The sequence below is a fragment of the Chroicocephalus ridibundus genome, chromosome 12 (genome assembly GCF_963924245.1).
Source record: "Chroicocephalus ridibundus chromosome 12, bChrRid1.1, whole genome shotgun sequence".
In the NCBI taxonomy this organism is placed as follows: Eukaryota; Metazoa; Chordata; class Aves; order Charadriiformes; family Laridae; genus Chroicocephalus; species Chroicocephalus ridibundus.
In genome coordinates, this window is record NC_086295.1 from 9270344 (window position 1) to 9276781 (window position 6438).

Genomic DNA, 6438 nt, shown 5'->3' on the forward strand with positions numbered 1-6438 from the left:
AATCTTTGGTGAATGCAGCAGAGATTAAATTGGAGCTGGGCCTGGCCAGAGAGCTGGGGCTGGAGGTTGTAGTTGGAGCCCATACCTTCATAAATACAAACATCTGTATTGGGTGCAAATACTGGCAAGTTGCAGTGAGCCAGGGCTTGTTCTTCTGGCTGTTTACTCCCTCATTCTGCGTCTTTATCCTGCATTCTCATCTGGCAGTTACATCCAGCGGCTGCCCTAACTGGCCCTTGCAACTGAACCCTTGAAAATCGGTCTTATGTTCTTCCTACCTCCAAAACATCTCCGAGACCCACAAGCAGAAGGTTTCCTGCCCAAAATGCATGGCTGGTCTTTCTTGGCGTTACCCCGACAGGTCTCCAGCTTGCCACGGCCGTTAGCTACAACCAAACGCTAAAAGTGGTTGGTAAATTTTCTGGGCAATTTTTCAAGATATTTTTGGAGATCTAAATTTGCCCTCTTCAAATTTCTGACCTCTTCTCTGCTGCTCTGCAGCAGAAAGTTGTACTCTGCCTGGGCCGATCTTCCCTAACAAAATAAAATGCCTGTGCAACTGTCATGTGAAAGAGATTATATCAGGAACGGTGTGGCCCACACCTCCTTTCCAGGGCAGTGCTGAGTAATCCCGTAGTCACCGAGATCACACGTCAGCCAGGGTGGTAATTGAGGTTGGGTGCCCAGCTTGTCCCCTCCTTCCCTTCTCCCCCCTCACCTCCCTGCTGTACCTGGATCTCTTTAAACTTCCTCCAGCTCACCTCAAATCCCAAGATCCACTCTCAAGGAGCCGACGTCCGTTCTCACCTTCTCATGGGAATCTTGTTGGCGGGACTAACCACTTATCCAAAACCCCGGCATTTGGCAAGCAGGTTTTGAGCTAACTCTGGTCTCTTTTAAATTGTTTTGGCACTTGTCATAACAAATGCATAACCCCAGAAATGGGGTTTTTGAAATGGGAACAGGTGCAGAGCGAGACTCGCACCACAGAGGACTGGGTGGAGGTCTGGGCACACCGAGCTCTGTCCCTGCAAGTGCCATGGCTTGGCCTGAACAGATGTGCAGAGGCTGCTAATAATCGTCCTGGAAAACCTCCTTAGAGAGATGCTGTAGATAGGAAAAGAGATGCAGACATTCCTGGTGAAGGGATCCGAGCGTTGGTCTCACTCTGTGAAACACCTGAGGGCAGCAGCTCTTCCGCAGCGTGTCTCCCAACAGCAATTTTCAGCAGAAAGGCAGCACTTCTGTGAAAAGCGTCTTCTTTCTAGTGATTTCATGATTTTTTTCAGAACTAGTCAGCTGATGAAGGAGACAGCATAACTCACAAATTACTTAGTAAGAACATCAACAGTTTTGAGCAGAAAAAAAAAGAAAAATTCTGATGCAACAGAATACCGATTCCTCTACATTCATATGTGAAACAGTATAGGTACTGGGAGGGTAACAGACAGATACCAGAGCAGTGAAAAGGCGGGGGGAAGAATCTCATCCTCACTGCTAATTTCTCTCATGAATTAAATTCTGCTCTGCAGTTTCCCTTTTGTCTGTAGAAGCCAGAACTTTCCAGCTCCAGGCTCAGACCTACAATAAAGCATTGCAGAGTCTTTTTCTTCCTGGAGATTGTCTTCTTTTCCAGGATTTCTTGCAAGCTCTCAGTTCATGCGCTCCAGGTCTACAGCAGCTGTCCCTGGAAGCACACCAGCTTTGGGGAGATGCTGTCAGTTTAATGGCGACCGCTCAAACACTGAAGTGTTTGTAAGTAGGTCTGTGGACTGAGGATCATACTCTAGGAAAAGGCTGTCTGTAATTTCTGATGTTTCTTGCTGACGACTTATCTCATGTGTTATTTGCCTTGCAGTAGCTCTTGGCAGATCAGTAAGAGCAGAGCTGCAACACGCTAAACCCTGTGTGAACACAGCTGCTCCCCCATCGACCTGCAGTCTAAAGCAACATAGAGGGGCAAAGAGGAAAAAGTTAATGCCAGAAGCTGCCAGTTGCATCAATGAAGAAGATGCTGTAGGTGGTATGTTGGAGGTGAGCCGAGAGGAGAATGTGGGGGGTTCCAGAGCAGAGCAGTATCCGTGCAAGCAGGCAGACTGGGAGAGAGCACAGGGGTGGTGTGGGAAGGTCTCTGGGGGGTAGGAGGGGACCTTGCCTGAAAGACTGACTTAAGTGGAGCAATGTTGCAATAAAGGCTGCAAAAGGAGAAGTAAAATTGAAATTTATTTCTGAGCATATTGTGTGCTCTGTTTTTTCTTCTTGCTAACCCCAGGTCCTTCTTTATATAGCCGCACACCTTACGCCAACAACAGCTCATCTGCTGTACCTGGCGGAGGCCAGATTTCAGTCTACTGCTTTCCACTTACCCTTCTCCGCTATGAAAAAAACCAGGATTTATGAAATGTCAGACAGGGACAATGTCTCAACTCGGAGAGAGGTTGGCTCTCCTTCCATCTCCCCCCAGCTCATAGACCAGGCTCGAGACTTTGCCTCATTTTAACATAAAAACCGATTGCCACATGCTTCCCTCTCTTCTGAAACTGCAGCTGCGGTGCCCTGCCTTGCAGTCCCCGGTGGCAGGGAGCTCCCCAGGCGGTGGCAGGCCATGTCTCCTGGCCTCCTTTGGTTCTTTTGTTACAGACCAGAGTCCTCCCCCTCCCTAAGGGCTCCCTCACCCCTTGTTCCCATGTGACATGGTGATGCTTGGGTATTTGTTGGTCTTCTGCTGATTTTTCTTGCTCACCTCTGACCTAGCATGCTTGGCCTTTGCAGTGCTGCGTTGCTCAATCCCGGCTTTATCTACATGTTGCTCTTTGCCCTACCGAGTGCTGCAGAGACGACACCTGGAGATTGGCACCGCTACCTCCAGCCGGTGGGACAACATGAGCGAAATACCTTCCCCTACCAGACTGAAAATTTTCCAGAGCAAATTGGAGGTCAGAGCACCCACTCTGGGGCTCAACAAAAGAAAGAAAAGGAGGGAGAGCCAGGGTGCACACAAATGCCCGTGGAAGGGAACAGTGACAAAGCAGAAGCTACAGCCTGTGTTGCAGAGAAAGTCCATGCTGAAGCCATTTGTTTGGCAAAAGTGGGCTGCCTTTCTGAGCAGGGACAGTGAGAGTTGACTTTGCGTTATATGAATAGCCTGTTTCCTTGTATTCCAAAAAAAAAAAAAATGGCAGAGAAGTTGCTGTCGGCTAACTTTCCAGAAGTTCTCCATAGTTGTCTGACATTTCCTAGGTGATCATAGTCTCCTACTTTGTTACAGATCACGTATTAATGCTTTTTTTCTAGCATGTCCAAGCTTTAGAAAGATCCAACGAGGCAACAGGAATCCTATCCTTCCCGGATACCCTGCCAAGTGTCAGAAGTTCCCAGTAACAGAACTTGGTGATTCATTTAAGAGATGTCTAAAAGAGGAGAACTGTTCGCAGGTCCAGAGGCTGCAGGCCAGGTAGCTGGAGCCCCATGGTGTCCATTGCCAGGGGCAGCATACCCTGAGGGAAGTCTCAGGGAGAGTGATGGAAGAGTGGGCCTAAGTGAAGAATTAAAAGCTTTTTCTTCATTAAAAGCATGAAAGGTCTGTGTCCTAGACGGTACAAACACTTTTATTTCATCTGCTATCATCTCGTGTCGAGCACCACGGAGAAAGTGGGGCTGCCAGGGAATCAGTTAGGACTCGGTGGTGGTGAGTGCTGGCACCCAAGAACGGCCCCTGGGCTGGTCCGTGTCAGCTGGCAGCTGGCCTGGGTGGCCCGGGTACCAGGTGGGGATAGCCACAGTGCACCGTCCTCCGCATACCTCGCTTCGTGGTCCCTGTCATCTCCCTATCTTTGCATTTCTGGCTTTGGATGGGAGCCGTAGGAGTGGCTATTCCAGCTCTCCCACCCACTGACAGTTTCCCATGCCAGGGAGTCCAGCGAGGGAGCTGCAGCCGGTTTCTGCTCCCGCCGTGCCCCGTGGCTCGGGAAGAGACGGGAGTTGCGCAAGGGAGGGCAGCAGGGGGAGCGGTGAGCCCGGGCTGCTCTGCGGGGGCGGGCAGCCTCGGTGGGCAGCTCTCAGGTACGGGGGGGTGCGGGGGGGCGGATAGAGGAGCCTGGCTGGTGAGAGCTCGCAGGGTGGAAGAGCAGCCGGGGCTGTGCCAGCTGAAACCGCTGTCACCGCGTAACGCCGGAGGGAGGGCCGGCCCCCTCCTCCCCCGCCGCTCTTGCACACACCGCCGGGGCCGCGGCGGCCGAGGGGGGGGCGGGGGGGACAAAGGAGCAGGCGACGAGCGTTGTGAGGAACGCGGAACGCCTCGTTGTTCGGGAGGTGGCTGTGACAGCCCGGTGGCGAGCGGGCCGCGCAGCTGGAAGCGCGGCGGGTTGTCCGGTGGGCGCCGCCGCCCCGCGCCCCGGCCCCGCCTGAGGCGAAGCTCGGCGCTGCCGGGGGGCCCGGGGAGGTTTGGCACGGAGCGCTCGGCGGGACGGCGGAGCCCGGCCCGCCCCGGCACCCCCGGCCCCGCCCCGCCCCGCCCCGCCCCGCCGGGGCAGCGCCGCCGTCACCGGGCTTGGAGCGCCACCTAGCGGCGCCAGCGGGGCCGGTGCGTCCCCGGTGCCGGGCACCCCCGGAGGCGCGTCGGGCCGCCCCGCTCGAGGTCCGTTTCCTCGGGGGGAAGGCGGAGGGGGGGGCCCGAGCCGCGCGGCGGCGGGAGCTCTCGGCGCCCGGGGGAACGGACGGGGTGCCCGGTGCCGGCCCGGTACCGGCGGGGGGGCTCACGGCCGGGGTAGCCAAGGACGGCGGGGACCTGTCACAAACACGGCGTGGGGGTGGCGATCTGCTGCCCCCAAATGCGCTGCCTGGGGGTTTCGCGCTGTCCAAGGCCCTCCATGGAAGAGGACCTGTCACAGCCCGGTGTGGCCCTCGTCTTCTTCAAAGAGCAGAAGGTTTTCCTGCAGAATTACCCTCTTAATATCTTAATATCCCATAATATCTGTTACTGGGAACTTCTGACACTTGTCAGGGTATCCCTTTCCTATCCGGGAAGGATAGGATTCCTATTCCCTTGATGGAGCCTTCAAAAGCTTGGATATGCTAGAAAAAAAGCATTAATACATGATGTGGAACAAATTCATCAAAGTAGGAGACTACAATTCCCTAGGAAATGTCAGACAACTATGGAGAACTTCAGGAAAGTTAGTGGACAGCATTATCACTCTGTTTATTATCATTGTTAGAGTCTCAGCAGCCTTGTCCTACCCGTACCAGGTCACTCACCACTAGGTTGCCTGATTCACTCGCCAGTAGCTTGCCTTCACTTTTAAGGTGGTGTTTCTAAAAGCCATCTTACTCATGCCATGCTAAATCCTCATGGCTCCACCTGTCTTGGGATGTGGTGGTACCATGGCTGTACCCGAAACTCTGGGAGTTTCACCAGTCTATGAACTAATTTACCGTTTCTCCCTCCTCCCCCAGATCATGACAGAGAAAAAAAGGAACGTTCTTCAGATGTGTCCCAAGCGTTGATTTTTCTCTAGGAAAGGACAAACCCCCTCCTCGATGGTCTTCTGTCTTGTCACATTGAGGTGAGACTAGAAGGGGCTTCAAAGCACCTTTTTCCTTTTGCAAGGTTTGTCTTTTGGCAGCTGCACTGACGTTATTACAGAAAGATGTAGCTTTATTCCAGCTGATACCAACTGTTTTCCAAGAGAATTTTATAACCCATCCAAAGCCAAACCTTGTTAGCGATTTGCTGCTGGTCTCATGCTGACAGCCCCTTTGCTTTGACAAAACGCAATGACGAACAGATGTTGAAGGTATCTTGGGAAACATTCCCAAGAACCGTACCTCAGTTAAAACCATTTATATCTTTCCTCTAACTCACACATTCATAATGGGGACATCTGGTCACGTATCTCAAAACGCATTGAAAGGTGCCATGTCCTACTGAACTGCCATGAATTCATTCGCGTTGACACCATTTCTGTGCTGACATTATTGAGGTCTCTGTGACCCCGAGGGGATCTTAGCAGAGCCCTGAGCACCAGAGCAGCCTGACCTCACAGATGTCTGACGGAAACATCGGCATCCCACAATGCCAGAACGTTCCCATCGCTCAGTCCAAACACAGCACGGTCCAACAAACTGAGGCACCCCAAGGTAATGCCTTTTGAGTGGCTTATTACCCAATTAACAGAAAACAGAAAAATGCCCCCTCAGATAAATACCACCTTCTGCACCAGCAGCAAATCGTTATTGTTTATAGTTTCCAGAATTTTTGAGATATATAGAGATATATATGTAACTCTTCAGCCCAGGACTCATTGAATTCCTGAGCCATTTTTTCATTAAGAACCGCTAATTTGAGACACGATTCCAGCTAATTATTAATCAATTTGTGATCCCCCAGAAAGCAGGGCAGCCTCCAGGAGGCACACAGCTCGCCTTTTGGCCTCCTGC